An 18475-nucleotide genomic window follows, 5' to 3' on the forward strand; every position below is an offset into this window, starting at 1 on the left:
ATCTCATTATGACTCTTCCCAATCTTTCAATTTTAAAAATAAACAGCCTTTGTAATGATTTTACCAGGGGAACATCTAAACTAAGATTAAAAAGGAAAGAGAGAAGGGTTCAGCTGCTGTGATTTCTTTCCTTTCTCCTGGTCTTCATGGAAATTCACTCCTTCCCTCTTCTTTCCTTCTCTCCTTCCTCCCCCCCTCCTCCTTTCCTCTTCTCCCTCCCCTTCCTTTCTCTCCGTTCTCTCTCTTTCCCCTCATCTAAGGAGAAGTAGAAATTTGGGGATCTGACATCTCACCTAAGGGCACGAGATCTCCGTTAGAAGCCAAAAGGACTCTGACTCTTTGGTAATTGAGAAAAGTTTCCACTTAGAATTCAGCGTCATTTGCCCAAGAGTCTGGTGTTAATTTGTATCCTATCCCCAGATTCTACTGTGTCAGTGTCCTCCTCTCTCCTGCTCTTCTGTCTCACAACAAGACTGCAGACAGACACGCCCACGAGACACAGGAGAGGCCATGGGCCTCCTGTGTTACATACCCCTGTGCTGTCTGCTCTGTTCATGCTGGGCCCAGGACTCCTGGCTTGGCATCCCCTTGCTTTGTGGGGCAGCCAGAGGAGCAAGAAACAATGGATTGTGGTCACTGGGTGGGGCCCAGCTCTTTAGAAAGACCCATCATTTCTTCCTCTGATATTGGCCTGCAGCTTTATGACTTTGCCCATTTTTATTTGGTGGAGACATCCAGCTCCTGGGCTCTCTCCTCCTTGAACATTTGTATTTTTCCCTTCTGCCTGAGCCCTGGGGCCTGTATCCTTGGACACCCTTATCCCCCAGAGCATCTCCCAAAAGTAGGGCTCGGAGGCTGGTTGTTTATATTCAGTAACTTATTTGTTCAGGCATTGTCTACAAAGAGGAGACTCTGTCCGGGCTTGGAATCCATAGGTGGATTAAACAGCATAGCTGCCCTTTAAGAATTCCCTTTAGCTGGGGACACAGAGTCATAAACAAAAGTCATTACATCATGAAAGTGTCAGAATGGAGGGTGGACTGGGGTGGGGCAGGTGTGACCAGCTGTGCTTGGGAGTGTCGGGGGCAGCCTTTATTCAGAAACTATTTGCCTTGAAGTCAAACCTGGGTATAGGACTTTCTGATGAGCACTGAAGAAATATTAATGGAACTTTCCAAACACCATGTTTCCTTAGCATCTGTGGCTCTGAGTTCTCAATCCGAGCTGGACTCCCGTGAGATGGGATTCTACTTCAAGCTGGCAAAACATGGTTTCCTGTGTGTATAGGAAGGAAGCGCTCTTTTAAGGGCATCCCAGGCATCAAACAGATCCGGTCAAATTAGAGGCAGAGATACTGAGGCAGAGATGCTGATGGTTTGATCCTTGACTTGGAGGCCTAAAGGCGTTGGCTGAAGCCATGAGAAGAGCAGGCTGGATAATGGATGTTACCCTGGGCCTCTGATGGAGGCTCTTAAGTCCTACAGCGTATTGCCTCTCTGCTCACTTCCCATTTGTCTTGTTCCTTGCTTCCAGTAGACATGTTAGCTATGGTTAATTGAGCATGTCACATGCGGACTATCATCAAGATGGTACTTGCGTCCATGACCTCCTTTAACCTCCTTGGAAGGAGACCTTCTCACCTCTGTGATACAGGTGAGAAAACTGGGGTTCATAGATACTCAACAACTTGGCCGTGGCACCATAGTCATCAGTGTCAAGGTGAGGTTCAGCTCTGGGGCTTCTAAAAGCCAGGAAGTACCCCTTGAGGCTGCTTGCCACTCTCTTTTGCATCTGAGCGCTTACTTCTGGTTGCCTCCTTTGGTTACCCAAGTCCTTTCCCTGCCTCCACCCCTCAGCCTGATTTTTCTGACTCCCCGCCCACCCCACCCCCACCCCCAGATCTTCCAGAAATGTCCCTCTGCACAACAGCCTTGCCCTTTTGTGAAGTTTCTTCTCAAACATTCATGGAGTCACTACCACCTGCTAGGCTCTGGTGCAGGTGTTTTCACGTGCGGCTTGGTTTTAGTCCCCATGTTAAACTTGAGAGATAAACCAGAAGGCCAGCCCCCACCACCCATTACAAAAAGTGGAGGCTGAATTCATGGAGTCCAACTGACATGCAGAACATCACATCCATGTAAGTGATGAGACCAAGCCTTGCATCCAGCTCTGTCTCCCACCCCAGAACAAAATTCACTGCCACCACCTCTGTGATGCCCTCCCAGCTTTGTTTTGTTTCAGTGAACGCCATGGTGTGTTGCATTCATAGACAACATATTTTTGAACAGTGAATGAATAAATGAATTAGTATACGTTAGGGAGGAGAAAAGCACATGGAGTCTGAAATTGGACTGCCGGGGCTCAAACACAGACTCTGCCACTTGGTAGTCATGGGATCATGGATAGGTGGGCTTCTCCTCTGTCTCATTGGCTGGGATACGGCCACCTGCCTACCTATGACCAATCACTAGCGAAGCCATGAAACTGGTCCAAACTGCCTCGCATTTGAATATCTGCCATATTCTTTATCACAGGGACACACAGTGTAGCTCTTTTATTATTGTTATTGATTTATCATCATCATCATCATCATCATCATCATCATCATCATCTCAATTTTCATTCAAAGGTAATAATGCTAGCTGGAATTTTTCCCGAAATGGAAAAATAAGAACAACATGGAAGGGGAAAAGGAAGGAAAGAAGATAGTATAAAGTTAATATTTGATAGGCACTTACTAAGTTTTGGGCTCCAGATTTGTACATAGAGGCCATTCTCTAATTTAAACGTCCCAACCAACCAGCTTTCAAGTGGAGAAATAATGTAGATGCCGAAGGAGAATCACGGAGAACGTGTATAATCTGTCCAAGATCACAGAGCTATGGAGTATCTGGCCAAGATGAGGACGTCTTCCAATTCCAAATCCAGTCCGTCCTTAGTCACAGAATTGGGAATTTTTGCTCTCTGAAGTTCAGTGCAAGGGCTTGGGGTCAGAATTCATGGTCTGGGTGAGACTTGGCCGGCAATAAACTTTGACTCCTCTATTCCAGAAAGCAAACAGATTTTAGGACCCATCACCTGGAAGTGCTCTCCTGAACTTTTACTTCCTTGTATTTCTACTCCACCAAGCCAAAAGGCAAAGTCAGGACAGTCTTGCTTTTTAAAAAAAGAAAAAAAAGACTTTATTTGAAAAGCCTCAGAGAGAAGGAGTTAACTGTGTGTCTTCTTTTTTCCCCCTTAAAGCGTAAACAGCCCCCCCCCCCCCACCTCTTTAAGTGATAAATTTGAGTCTACAACACAAAGTGGAGCACATTATGTAGAAAGTGCTTATTTTCTTCTGATGTTTGATAGGAATTAGGATTGGTAAAACCCAAACTCTGTTTCCCCTTTCACGCAGCCTGTCATTTTTGTCAAACAAGAAGCTGATTAAGTTTCAATCAAAAGAACAAAAGGCTCCAGAAAGATTCTTCTTGGAAAAGCAGTGGCTTAGGCAATTACCCCATGGAAAGTAAATTTAGTGTTGAGCTTGTGACTTAACTCTAAAGCTGGTGTGCTCTTTCTGTGTGGGAAACATGCTGACCAATCACATTTAATCCAGCCTCTAACACATGAGAGAACCTTATTAATGAATAGCATCAAAATCTCTGCATGTTCCGCATGCATGTTGGAGAGATTCCTCTTTGGTAGTGAATGTAATTCAGGTCAGTCATTGTAAATGGAAGGAGGAGGTGATTCTGTCAAGAGGAAACAGGATGAGTGGAAGGGAGAAAACAGTTGTGGTCGATTGTACAAATGGTCACACGTGATCTTCCTTCCTCTGTCCATGGCTTTGGTAGTGCCTTCCCACATTGTCTCTGGACTACCTTCATGACATGGGACCCAAGCAATGCTTGGAAAGTGAATGCACATTAGGTCCTCTCTGGCCACACTTGAGAATCTTGTGGCCAAGGCCATATAAATGAGCCTGAGCTAGCCTATTGGGCTATGAGAGACATGTGATCAAATCAACCCCATAGCCCCAGCTGACTTTGTGCCAACCACTAGATGTGCGGCCATCTTAGACCACCCAGCCTCTGCCAAGCCAACCCTGACCAGAAGAGCCCTCCCCTACCCCTACCAGAGAATCATGAATCTCGGGAAATCATGAGAAATGATAAATGTTTACAGTTACAGAGGTTTTAGGGTGGTCTGCTATGCAGCAAAAGCTAACCAATCCACGGATCTTCTCTTTCCTCTCCAGATTCTAGTCTTAGTCTGTTTACTATGACAGAGTATAGTTGTAATCAGAATTCAGAATGCCCTGTTTTTGAGATCTACCATCAAAGACTTTTAGGCATAGAGCCTATACTTAGTAAATTCAAAACGTTGGCCCCTTTGTTTACATGGCTTGAAGTTTTTCCCTTTCAGAACTGGTACATTTTGCTTCTGTCTTATTGTTTGACTATAACGCATCCAATTTTCTATTTAGATAGTGCAGCCCTGATGCTTCCAGATAGGAGATTGTTTGCTAAGTGGAGCAGACTGATGAGACATCAGGTACCCAAGTTGCCTCTGTCTTGAATTTTCTCATAATCATTGTCCCCAACCCCACACCCCCAATACTTTTTTTCTTCACCTGCCACAGATACCCCCTTATGTTTTGTTGAACTACATTGGAAGGGGTGAAGTTTCAGGAATGGGTAAATTCCCAAACTCTTTGGCCTTCTCTATTATGAGTGATTTAGACATGTTTCATGAGACAATAGTTCCTTGTCTGGTCCCAGGGACTCTGAGTTCTGGCTTGCTTTGATGAGTTACCTTTCCTGGTACAGACTGGTGTTAATAACCAGTTAAATCCAGGATCTCTCCCCATCCGGTCTGCATTTCATGAGGTCTAGCAGTCATCATAATCAAATGTGTACTCTTTGGCTGAAATCAACTTTCATCTCAGGGTCATTCCCTGGCCCTGAAAAAAAAAAAAAAAACAACAACAACTTAAAGATGGTGAACTCAAGCAGGTCAGGAAAATCACCAAACCCACACAGCTTTGAGAGTTTTCTAGGTACCAGAAACTTCCTACATTTTCTGCAAAATGTGGCAAGACTCCAAGCCCCAGTGCCAGACCAGATGAGCCCATTCTCATACAAATACTGGAAGAAAAGCTGTCACATTTGTTTTCTTACTGGCAGCCAGCCCTGATTATCTCTGGTCTCACCACAGCCTGCTTCCCCAAATCAGCCAGGAAGACATGCCTGTTCACAATCCCCCTTCATTTCTAGCTTTATTCATTTTTTTAAGAAAGTCAAATAAACTTAACCTGGGGTTTCTCAGGGGATGTTTCGTGTTCTTGCAGTTTAAAGCACGGAGTGTGCCAGTAACAACATGGGAAGGACACCAGAGTTATAGCAGAATGAATGGTATCTTCTTATTAGTCTAATGGAGAGGAAAGATGTTGGTGTGGACGCATCTAAGACCTCTAGACTTCATTTCTAGGGCAGAAAGTGAAAACTCCAGTTATTCATACCAGGAACCCACTTTTGTTATGGGCATGACATCATGTTGTTGGTTGGGAGATGCTGCTGTTTGGGAGATGCCTGGAGAAATGGCGTACGGTGTCTGACCTTAGACATCAGCTTCTGTATGACCCGTTTGGGAAAGCTCAATTCTGCCATAGTTCTTTCAATTCTCTTATCAGATAATTTCTCAAAAGTGCATTATAGCCTGAGTCCTGAAACAAGGACAGCTTTAGTTGGCAAAGCCATCATAAGGGGACTGTGAGTCAGAGTTGCTCTGTCTCTTATGGAGGAAACTCGTAGCCATCTTCCTCTCTTTAGTTTTTGCTTTAGATGTAATTCTGTGGAATTCAGTAACCGCAGTGGATGCGGATAGAGCTGCAAAGGGGCTGCACTGGTATGTTATTGAAGTTAAGCTGGTATAAACTCAAAGTAAAGTATTAGAACTATAGGGCGCTTAATGGTAACCACAAAGGAAATAGTTATAGAATCCACAAAAGGAAATTCGAATAGAATTAAAACATTTCACTATAAAAAATGAACTAAATGCAAAAAGAGACCGTAATATCAATAATGAGGGACAGAATGCTATAGGGTATATGAAAAACAAATTGCAGAATTATAGAAGTCCCTTCTTATCAGCTATTCATTTAAATGCAGATGGATTAAACTTTCCAAAAGACAAATATCCACAGAATGAAAAAAATGATCCAACTGTGTGCTGTCTGTAAGAGATTCCCTTTAGATCCAAAAACACACAAATGGTTGAAAGGGAAAGGTTGGAAAAGACATTCCTTACAAAGAGCAAACAAAAGAGAGTAGGGGTGGCTGTACCAGTATTAGACAAAACCAATGTCAAGTAAAAAAGTTAAAGAGACCAAGAAGGACACACCATATTAATGAAATTTTCAGTGTAGCTAGAAGATATATAAATTATAAACATTTGCACACCTAATAACTGTCCATCAAAACACATCCAGAAATTGAATGAGTGGAAGGGAGAAATAGACAGTTCTACAATAATAGCTGGAGATCCCAATACCTGACTCTCAATAATGGATAGAAGAGCCAGGCAGGAGAAAAGTAAGTAAATAGAGGACCTGAGCAATACAATAAACCAACCAGATACCCAACAGCAGCACACTGGACATTTTTCTCAATTGTACTTCTTGGGACATTATCCATGATTGATGATACGTTAAGTCAGAAGTTAAGTTTTAGGACATTTTGAAAACTAGGTGTCGTACAAAGTATCTTCTCTGACCACTGTGGGATGAAGTTAGAAAGCAATAACGGAAGGAAAACTGGCCATTTTGTAAATTTGAGGAAACTAACACTCTTGAACAGCCAATGGATCAAAGAAGAAATCACAAGGGATATTAAAAACGCTTAGAGATGACCAAGAAGAAAACATTCCAGAACTCATGGGACTCTTACATCACATACGAAAATGAATTCACAGTGATTCAAAGACCTAAAGGAAAGAGCTACAACTATAAACCTCTTCAGAGAAAACATAGGGCAAAATCTTCATACCACTGGATTTAACAATGATTTACTGGATATGACACCAAAGGCACAGGAAACAAAAGAAAAATATTGACAAATTGGGTTTCACAAAAATAAACTTTTGTGCATCAGAGGGCACTATTAACAAAGTGAAAAGGCAGCCTACATAATGGTAGAAAATATCTGTGAAGCTTATATCTGATAAGGGATTAATTACCATAATACATAGAGAACTCCTAAAATTCAACAAAATACAACTAATCCAATTAAATGACTAAAGGATTTGAATAGATAGTTCTCCCCAAAACATCTATAAATGTCCAATAAGCACATGAAAATATGCTTAATGTCAAAAATCATTAGGGAAATACGAATCGGAACTACCACGAGGTACCACCTCACACCCGCTAGGATGGCTACCATCCAAACAAAACAGAAAATAAGTGTTGGTGAGGATGTGAAGAAGTCGGAATCATTGTGTGCATTTTGTAGGCACGCAAGATGGAAAACAGTATGGTGTTTCCTCCAAAAATTAAAAATAGAATTACCATATGATCTAACAATTCTACTTCTGGGTATATGGTCCAAGAATTTAAAGCAGGGTCTCAGAGTTATCTTTACATCCACCGTGATAGCAGCATTATTCATAACAGCTTAAATGGGGGAGCACCTCAAGTGTCCATTGATAGGTGAATGGATAAACAAAGTGTGGCATAGACATAAAATGTAATGGAAGTCTTAAAAAGGAAGGAAATGTTGACATTTGCCGCAGCCTGGATGAACTTCAAGTACATTATGCTGAGTGAAATAAGCCAATTACAAAAGACCAATACTGTCGGGTTTCACTTATGTGAGGTTTCTACAGTAGTCAGATTTATACAGAAAGTGGAGGGGTGCCTGGATGGTTCAGTCGGTTAAGCATCTGATTCTTGATTTCTGCTCAAGTCGTGATGTCACATTTTGTGGGATGGAGTCCCACGTTAGGCTCTGCACTGACAGCGTGGAGCCTGCTTGGGATTTTCTCTCTCTCCCTCTCTGCATCTCCCCCACTCACACACTCTCTCTCAAAATAAATAAATTTTATACAGAAAGTGGAATGGTGGTTGTCAGAGACTGGGGAGAGGGGAAAATGGGAAGTTACTGTCTATTTGGTATAGTGTTTCTATTTTGCAAGATTCTAAGAGTTCTGGAGATGGATGTGGGTGATGGTTGCACAATGAGTGTCCTTAATACCACTGAACTATGTACTTAAACGTGGTTAATGTACTAAATACAGTATAACCTTGGATTTTAAGTAACTTGTTCTGCGAGTGTTCCGCAAGACGAGCAAACATTTCTAATAAATTTTAACTTGATAAACGAGCGATGTCTTGCAGTATGGGTAGAACGTGATGCCGAACATCACATGATCACAACTGAGCCAATGGCTCTCGAAATTCACTTTGATATACAAGTGCTTTGGATTACAAGCATGTTTCTGGAATGAATTATGCTCACAAACCAAGGTTTTACTGTATTATGTTGTATATAATGTACCATAATTAAAAAAAAAAATTTAATGACAGAGCACATTATCCTGGTCCTAGAAAAGAGCTCATAACAGTGAGTGAAAGAGTCAGAGATCAAGCTAAGGGGTCTGCAGTTGAGGACCCCTGAGTGCATAGCAGCAGCCTTAGAGGAAAGGCTGATGCATTTGCTATCCTTCTTCTAGGAACACTGGGGATGATGACAGTTCAATGGGTATGGACGGACCAGTCGTTCACCTTGGGTAGACTCAAGGGCCCAAGGCAGCCAGACTTTGAGTTGAGGACCTTCAGTTAAAGTGGTTTGGGAAGCACGAGTTAACAGAAAACTTACCCAACTGGGGCTAGGACTCTAATCGTCGATATGTATCTCCCACCCCTGTTTTCTGATGCTGTTGTCGAGCTATGTTTTGTTTCAGGCAGGGACAAAAAAATCCAAAGATGCATTAGCCTTGAGAGTTGGATATCCCAAGACTCTGTGAGTGCTTAAATAATAAAAAAAAAAATGACTCTGAATGTCCTCATCACTGAGGTGTATGGAAGGGCTAGGGTGAAGCTAGCTGAACCAACCCAGCAGGGAATTGTTTTAGGAAAATTCAGTCTCCTACTACGATTGCTTGTATTTCAGAATTAATCCAAACAGTCGCAGAGACATCATTCGTGGATGTGAATCAAAACACTATAATTTGCTATCTTTTCCCTTGAGGAAGATCCTGGTGTCTCCCAAGGGCTCTTTAGAATTAGACAGATTTCTTGACAGATTTCTTGAACTAACATGAAAAGTTGCTACCTTGGCCTCAATCATTTTTTTTTCTTTGTTTGCAGCAAACACATTCTCCTTTGTAGCAGTGTGTGTGTTTTTTTTTTTTTTCTTCCGTTGACCCACTGTGTAGGATGAGGGTGTTTTGGAGTCTGGGGTGGCTCTGAGTCCCCAGATGGAGAGCAGAGGGAAGTAGAAGTGGGTGGATCTTGTTCACTTCCTGCAAGGCTCTGCCGCTGGATGTGGACCAGCTACAGATTTGGAGTGACTACTACAATTTCACTCCAGCTGCCAGTGGATGAGGCAAAGTGTGTTCCCATCGTACCCCCACCCTGCCATCGCCAGGCTCTGGGAAACAAACAAACAAACAAACAAACAAACAAAGATAGGGAGGATGTGGAGCCATCAGTGAAGGAAATTGCATGTTATAACTTCAGTAATGGATACTATGGCCTAGACAGGCTGGAGAGATGGGTGAGAATTAGTCTCACAAGGATAAAGGAAAAACAGTTGCCTCCAATTACCATCTAAGAGGGAATTAAGAACTGTATAAATCAGGGATAGCCGTAACAATTATAAAGTCTGTAACATTCTGTATTTGCACCTGCCTTTTATTTTATTCAATTTTTTTTAAGCTTATTCATTTATTTTGAGAGAGTGTGAGAGAGAGCCAGGGAGGGGCATAGAGAGAGGGAGAGAGAGAAGGGATCCCAAGCAGGCTCTGCACTGTCAGCACAGAGCCTGACTTGGGGCTCGGATGAACAAACCATAAGATCATGACTTGAGCCAAAATCAAGAGCCAGATGCTTAGCCAACTGAGTGATCCAGGTGCCCCTGCCCCTACCATTTTTTAAAACAGATTTTCTCCCCATCCTTCTGAAGGCTGTGTCTGATTCCTTTCCCCCTCCTTCCTGTTAACCTGATCAAACAATGTACATCAGATAGAGAGGCCTCAGTGTGGTTTTCTGGCACACATTTCAGTATGGTACAGCGTAGGGAAAACCTGTATGGATCAGGTTGATGTGGATGTTCTATTAGAAGATAATGGAGGCTATGGTACTTCAGTGAAAGATGGCATTCATTCATGAATCCATCTGTCTATCCATTCTTCCACCCCCCAACGAGTGTTCATTAAACATTTATTATGTGTAGACAATGGGGGCGAGACCAGGGTTGATGTAGAGTCCTGCTCCTTCAGAGCACACGTTACAGGAGGGGAGGCAGAATTATTATCAAATATGTAATGGACAGTACAAGCATCCCATTGGTATGAGTGCTATACAGAGAAATTAAGCTGGGTCACATGATCAAAAGTAAGGTTAGGCTGTGTGGTTAGGAAAGATCTCTCAGAGGAGGAGATATTGAAGCAAAGCTCTGCATGATGAGAAGAACCAGAAATGAGAAAAGTAGAGTAAAAGCTATAAGCCAGAGAGCCGTCCGCACAAAGGCTCTGAGAAAGACACTACCATCCACGTTTGCAGCATTGAAAGAAAACTGATGGTCTGCGGCAAAGAGAGTGGTTAGTCGTGACATCAGAGGCAGAAAGGAGCAGAAATTGTTATGTGTTTAAAGCTCAACTAAGGAATCTGGCTTTTGTTCTACTCCTGATTGGCAACCATTAACGTATATAAGCCTGGGAGTGGCGAGATCTAATTAGTGTTTCAGAAAGATCACTCCTGGTGCATGGATGTAGAATGTAAGAGGGTCAGGAGTAGGCAGCAGGAGAGTTACTGCTGCAGGCATGAGAGGGTCTGTGGAAGTTAGAGATGTATGGAAGGGGGTGAGTTATGGAGAAGTAGTGGACAAGTTGGCCGCCGGTGGTAGAAATTGAGTTCTCTTTCATTCTTTCCAAAGAAATGTGCTGAGCACTTAACTTTACTATGTACCTGCTATGCAAAAGTCAGTAAGTTAACCTAACATTGTGTGTCAACTGTACTCAAATACGTTTTTTTAATTAAAAAAATCAGTAAGTTAAAATCCCTGACCTGAAGGAACCCAAATTCCTAGTGGGGAAGACTGAGCGGCAAACAAATAATTAAAATACATTTTGATAAATACAGCAATCAAGGGGTATACGTGGGGGCTGTGAGAGTCCAAAGGAAAGACTGATTAGCTATTTTAAAATTAAATATGTCAGTCTTTTGACAGACATTATATTTATTGAATTCTATCCATTGGTCCATTGGGTTGGGTTAATGTGAAAAAGCTCAATAAAATTTATGTCAGTCAAATGTTTGCATTCATGTTCTTGACATAAAATTGACAACTCTGGACAACTCACTTTGGCTTCTTTCACATCTGTAAGATAATTTATGTCATTACCACCTCAAACTTTGCATGCTGGTGTAGACTGTGGTAGTCGCTCCCTGGTTTCACCTGCTCAGTGACCTCTGGTTAAAGTGGGAGCTTTGGGACGCCTGGGTGGCTCAGTCGGTTAAGTGTCTGACTCTTGGTTTCAGCTCAGGTCATAATCTCTTCGTGCTGTGGGTTTGAGCCTCTTGTTGGGCTCTGCGCTTGTGTCCCGCAACCTGTTTGGGAATCTCTCTCTCCCTTTCTCTCTGCCCCTCCCCCCACTTGTGCTGTCTCTGTCTCTCTCAAAATAAATAAAATTTTAAAAACTAAAAAAAAATTTTAAAAAGCCGGGAGCTCTGGAAGCCAGCTTGGTGTAGGGAATGCTCATTTCCTCTCTATGGACCACTGGTGATGAGAGAGAGGTTGCACTAGTTCCAAAATGTCCTTTCTTTACAGTTTTGAAATTAAAGTCTGGTGTTCCATATGGTAAAAATAACTCTTTCTGGTTATACAGTTCTGGGAGTTTTGAAAAATGAGTGACATCTAACTACCACCAAAATCAAGATACAGAACATTAACAACCTCCACAAACGCTCCACCCACCTCCAACTCCAGGGTCTGCTCTGTTTTCCGTTCCTGTAGTATTTGTCTTTCCCAGAATATCATTTGTCTTGGTCCATTCAGCCTATTATAGCAAAAATACCGTAGACTGCATGGCTTATAAAAAATGAATTTATTTCTCAAAATTTGGGGGGCCGGGGGGTCCAAGATGAAGGCGCTGGCACATTCATTGTCTGGTGAGCTCCCGCTTTCTGGTTCACAGATGGCCAACTCTCACTGTGTCTTCACGCGGAGGAAGGGGGTAAAGGGGCTCGGGGTGGGGGGGTCTCTCATAGAAAGGTGCTAGTCCCCTTTCTGAGGGTTTCATCGTAATGGCCTAATCGCGTCCCAAAGGCCTTGCCTCCAAATACTGTAACATTGGGGATTAAGTTTCAGTATTTGCAATTGGGGGACACCCTTCAATCCATAGCATCTTCTACACAAAACCGTATAGCATGAAGCTGTTTGTATTAGTGGTTTGCTTCTTTTTTAATACTGAATAGTATGCCAGTAGATGGATATACCACAGTTTATCTGTTCTGCAGTTCAAAGGCATTTGGGTTCTTTCTTTTCTGATGATTATGAATAAAACCACTGTTCACCATAGCTGTTTGTTTTTGTTTTTGTTTTTGTAAAGTTTCATTTCTCTTGGGTAAATACCTATGAGAGAAATTGCTGTCATTTGGTATATATATATATATATATATATATATATATATATAGACACACACACACACATATATATACACATATATACATATATATATATATACACATATATACATATATATGTATATATACATACATATATACATATATATACATATATACATATATATACATACATACATATATATACATATATGTATATATATACATACATATATACCTATATATATATATTTAACATAAGAAACTGTCTATTTTCCAAAATGGCTGTATTATTTTGTGTTTCCACTAGCAATTCATAAAAGTTCCAGTTAACCTGTAAAATTGCCAACGCTTGATAGTGTCAGTATTTTTTTTTTTTCCATTTTACCTGTAAATCTTGTTATTCAGGTAAACTTATGAGTGTTTAGTCTTCTCTTTGCAGTGCTAGAGATACACAAATAATTAAGTCTTGGGGTCTCCCCTCAGGAACTTCCTTCCATGCAATGCAGACAAATATATCACACTCTCAAATGTAATGGGAGTGGTTCTGTGCAAATTCTGAGTAAGGTAAGATTACAACCTTTTAGGACAATAGGAAAAGTCTTCAGAAAGCACATAAAGTTTGGGAAGGCTTCAGAATTTCATTTTGAAGGGCATCCTGGGACTGGGCCATGGGAGAGTGCGTCCCCAGGAGAGGTAGGAATCCCATTAATGATGGAGACAGAGAAGAAACGGACTATATTGGAAGCAGAGGGCTGAGTGCAGGACAAAGATGGGGAAAAGGAGACTACACAGAACATGAGCAGGGAGGTCCGAATTAATCAGGGAGATGGAAGTGTGTGACGGCTCAGAGACTGTCCTGACTACCCTTCCCCCCAGCAGGGTTCTCCTGCCTCCACTGCCCTTGCTCAGAACACCCTGCTGGGCCACACCCTGGGCCACACCCTCGGGGCAGAGATGGAACCGGTTCGGTTCATCCGCAGCTAAGATCCTTCCTCCCTTCCCCCTGCTCCGCCTCCGGCCCCAGCCTCCAGTCCGGGTGGCAGCCAGTTTGGCAATTTGCATCTTCTTCCCACCCGCCATGGACCTCCCCATCTTCATCTCCAGCTGGCTGCCAGGGCAGAGGCTCCCTAAAAATGGAAAATTAATGAGGCACCTCCCAACACCTTCTCCACCGGAGCAGTTGCCGCTGTGTTGGGGCCAGGGCAGGACCAGGGCAGGAATCTACCGTAGATCCCAGTCTCTTGTGACAAAGTGGCCCTGTAGTTCACAGCATCTCATTTGCCGTACTGCAGAGACAAAAGGGCAGTGCAGCGGGAGAAAGTCCACGGACTGGTGGTCTGATCCTGGGAGTAGAGGATCTTCTCTCACCCGGGAAGAAGACTGAGGCAGAAAGATGAGACCTGCATGCTGCGGCCATAAAAGTCCTGAGCTGTGAGCTTGTGTCGATGGGACCGCAAGTCTGCCCCCATCATTGCGGGCACCTTGCAGCTGCTTCTGGCAACCAGGTTCTATGACCGCAATGAAGAACAAGGTGGTAACTTGCATCCTTGTCGAAAAGCGTGACTAATGTGAAGCTTTTGCATTTTCCTTTGTTTTGGCACCAGGTAAGAGAGATGGCTGTTACTAGCTGATATTTGTCATGTCCTTGCTCCACCATTAAGCAATTTATTTTCCTCAAATAGCGGGTAAGATTTATTTCTCCATTTTAAAGATGTAAAAATTGAGCTTTAAAGAGGTCAACTAACTTGGTCAGGGTCATCTTGAGAAAGAGACACAAATGGGATATAAATCCAAAAGATCTGATTAAAGAAAATACGTTCTTGCCCTCTACGTGAAATCACTTCCTTGCGATGTACTCCAGTCACCTCTAATGAACTATGCAGACTTTTTCTCACTTTTGAAATAAGGTTATAGTGAAATATCAAAATTAAATGACCCATCACATCCGGCTTGAGATGTTTTTGAGTGATGGTTGTCATGTTCATTATACCCTGGCTAACTGTGACATAATAAGAAATACATATTTGGTCTCTGCCCCTGGTTGTTGAAGCATAGCCCTTAAAAACCCTGGTAATATCTGGAATGATAGGAGTTCTAGGAGCATCTTTTGTTCTTATATTTGGTTTTTGACCCTGTTCCTGACAGAGCTCCCAAATCCCTTGCAATCTCCTGGATGCTAAGAGGGTCTTTTGTTCTAATGAGGTGACTCATGGTGGGCTTCTGGATGGGAGCTGGTCACCAGAAAGACCAAGCATGGTTAGAGACTTGGAATTTTCAGCCCTACTCTCTATTCTTTAAAAATTTTTTTAAGCGTTTATTTTTATTTTTGACAGAGAGAGACAGAGCATGAGCCGGGGAGGGGCAGAGGGACAGGGAGACACAGAATCCGAAGCAGGCTCCAGGCTCTGAGCTGTTGGCACAGAGCCTGACGTGGGGCTCGAACTCACACTGCAAGATCATGACCTGAGCCGAAGTCGAATGCTCAACCGACTGAGCCATGCAGGCGCCCCTACTCTCTATTCTTTGGGAGGGAGATTGAACTTCTAATCAGTTATGCCTATGTAATGAGGCCTCCGTAAAAATCACATAACTATGGGCCTTGGAGAGCTTCAGGGTTGGTGAACGCATCCACGTGCCAAGAGGGTGGTGCACCTCAAGTTCACAGGGACAGAAGCTCCTGTACTCAGGACCCTTCTGGACCTCACCCTGTGTTCTTCTTCATCAGGTTGCTCATCTGTATTCTTGGTAATATCCTTTATAACAAACCAGAACACTAGCTATTATGTAGGTTATTTAATTGACTGAGCTCATTGTCCAAGTCTGTGGCTATATTCTGCACAGTTTATGTCCATTTTACTGTATCAAGTTTTTCATGAGGGTTATTTAAGAAAAAATCTGCCATAATTGTCTTTCACATTTTTTTTTATAAATTCTTAGACATCTTCTATCATTTATTGCTATTGAAAAAGAAATCCTTAACAACAAATTATTGTAAATATCTCTTGCCGGTTGTAAGGACGCCAGCTTTTATATTAACTGAATGGTCAGCTATCTTACTGTATTCCTATTGCGTCCACTGGGTTCAGCGAGGAATACATAGACCACTTCAGGGTTGCAAGCAAAACTGATTTTGTAGAAGCGACTGATGGCTCACAAAACCCCAAGAAAAGCTGAAGGATGTAAAATCAGGATGAGGGGAAACACTGACTCTCAGGTTTGGGTTCAGAACAGTGAAGAAGGAATTGTCTCACCAGAGATTGAAATGTACAATAATGTGACTGTAATAAAATCAGTTTGATACTGACATAAGCCAAGGGGGATCAGAGAAACAGACTAGAGTGCCCAAAACAATTCCAGTACGTATGACCACTTAATAAATTAAAATAGTATTTCAATCCAGTGGAAATATAATAAATGACGCCAGCCCGACTGGTTCTCCATCATAAAGAAAAAGTGAGGTATTCACTTCATGTTACATTTAAAAAAATTCTAGTTGGGGTAAAAACAAATATTTTTAAATGTTATGAAAAGTTAGGAGACAATATGTTAAAACCTAAGGGTTTGAGAAACCTTTATAACTAAAACAAAACCCAAAAGCGTTAAAGAAAAGGCAGACATTTGACTGTATAAATAGTAGATCTTTTAAAATATTTTTAAATCAATACTAAAGCAAATAAAAAATAATAAATTCTACACATGCTAGATTAAGGGTTAGAATATATTAAAAATATACAAGTTGAAAATAAAAACATATACAAATAAGCTGGAAAAAATGGACAAAATATATGAAAAGACAATTGCAAACAAATGGCCAATGGAAATCAAAGAATGGGTGCTCAATCTATCTATTAGGACCATGCAAAAAAAATTAACAAGGTGGTCCTCTATATACCCATCAGATGAGAGACAAATGTTTATTGTGAATAGGGTTATAGACTATGTGGAGTTCATATATTGTTGATGTCAGTGTGAATCAGGAGTATAGCTTTTTTTGGACAGTAATTTCCAAGGATCTTTAAAAATTAAAAGTATACATATCTGTTGGCCCAACAATCCCACTCCTGAGAATCCAATTTATGGAAATAAAAATACCAACATGTAAGGACCCATACATGGAAGATAAATATTTATTGCAGGATTTTTAACCTCAACAAAAAATGGAGGTGAGGGAGTCAATACTATTCAGATGAAGAGATTATGGTACATTCACAATAGGGAATATTATGTTATCCCTACAATAATGCCTTAGATTCAGACCAAGTGATTCAAAAGGATTACCATAATCTATGTGAGGGAGAAAATCAAGATGTTGAGAAGCCTTATGGACTATGGTCATTTTTTAAAATAATAGCAAAACCTTTGCTACTTATATCTATATTGGTACTTAACTCTGTATCAACAGTTAAAGCCACAACTGTAGGCACTGGATGTGTGATCATTGAGTAGGGAAGTATGATATGTAAACTTCATTGTTAGCTCTCTGGGGCAGGACGGGGGAACAGGAAAAGAAAAGTAGGAGGCGCACATCAAAACTGAAATCTGTGTTAAAACACCTAAAATAAGAAACAACTTAATATTTGTATATACGTATATACACATATATAAAGAGGTTCATGAACAGATGATCAGTAACACTGATTTTGGTTACCTTGGTACAGCAGGAGTTCAAGGAACCATTACATTTATTTTTATTTTCACTTTATTTTTACTGTAACACGTGTTTACAGAATCATAAGAAACCGTGAAGCTAGTTTCACTGTTGAAAAATAAGGAAGAAAGTTATTTCGTTTCTTCCAGTTGTCTCCACGAGCCTTCTTGGCCACCTCAGTGTGAACCCCAAATCAGTAACTGCTCATACTTGGAAGACAAGTCCCTCTATATATCTGGGTGCACGTCAGTGGATCCTAACAAATCTTCACCTGATAAACTTTCTACTTTCCTGAGTTATCTGTGTGATGTCAGCTCATCGGACAGGACTTTCCTGACCACTTTACCCACTTGACCATCACAAGTCATTCTCTAACTCTTCACATTGACTTTTTGGTAACACTTAATGCAGACTCCCCTTTGTTCTTTTTTTACTGCATGCAGTTGAAATCAAAGTTTGTTTTGCTTTCAGGCTCCCTGTTTTAATAATAATTTTAAAAGTTTAGTTCAGGCTATGTGTTTTCCTCTGGGGGAAAAAAAAAAATCTAGCTTTAGCTGTGACCCACAGGTTTTATTTTGAGGGTTTTTTCCCCCTCATCCTCGTTCAGTTTTGTAAAAATAATTTGTGATTTACATTCCCCCCTTTAATCTGTTGTAGTTTGAAAATGTTTTTTAAGTAGAAACGAGCTAGGTGCATATTTCAGGGGTAAACATCATTTGTTACTGATTTCCATTTTTCGAGGGACAGGGAGGAAGGTATCAGAAATCAGGGCCTATATCTGTCCTTTGGAGATTTATTAACTTTTTTTTGTGTGACTAGGTATATTAATTCTTTTTCTTGAAGTATTCCAAGGGCATAAAAAGGACATTTTTTATATTTGGTTAAGATAACACATTCTATTATATAAATATATTAAATTGTACTATTGATTGTATTTCTCAAATAGTCTGTTTTTGTTTTTTTTTTTTTTTAATTTTTTTTTCAACGTTTTTTATTT

The 18475-nt window shown here is 41.3% G+C and overlaps 1 long non-coding RNA gene across 3 annotated transcripts in view; it reads left to right on the forward strand.

Moving 5' to 3' along the window:
- Window positions 1-1049: 1049 nt before the first annotated feature.
- Window positions 1050-18475, forward strand: part of LOC125936603 (uncharacterized) — a 32817-nt gene continuing 15391 nt past the window's right edge. For 2 of the 3 annotated variants that reach the window (XR_007462070.1, XR_007462072.1), the window contains exons 1-2: window positions 1050-1653; window positions 14123-14434. This is a non-coding gene — a long non-coding RNA (uncharacterized LOC125936603). The remainder of the gene's footprint in view (window positions 1654-14122; window positions 14435-18475) is intronic. The other variant, XR_007462071.1, reaches the window with a different exon arrangement.

Source organism: Panthera uncia, assembly GCF_023721935.1.
Source record: "Panthera uncia isolate 11264 chromosome A3 unlocalized genomic scaffold, Puncia_PCG_1.0 HiC_scaffold_11, whole genome shotgun sequence".
In the NCBI taxonomy this organism is placed as follows: Eukaryota; Metazoa; Chordata; class Mammalia; order Carnivora; family Felidae; genus Panthera; species Panthera uncia.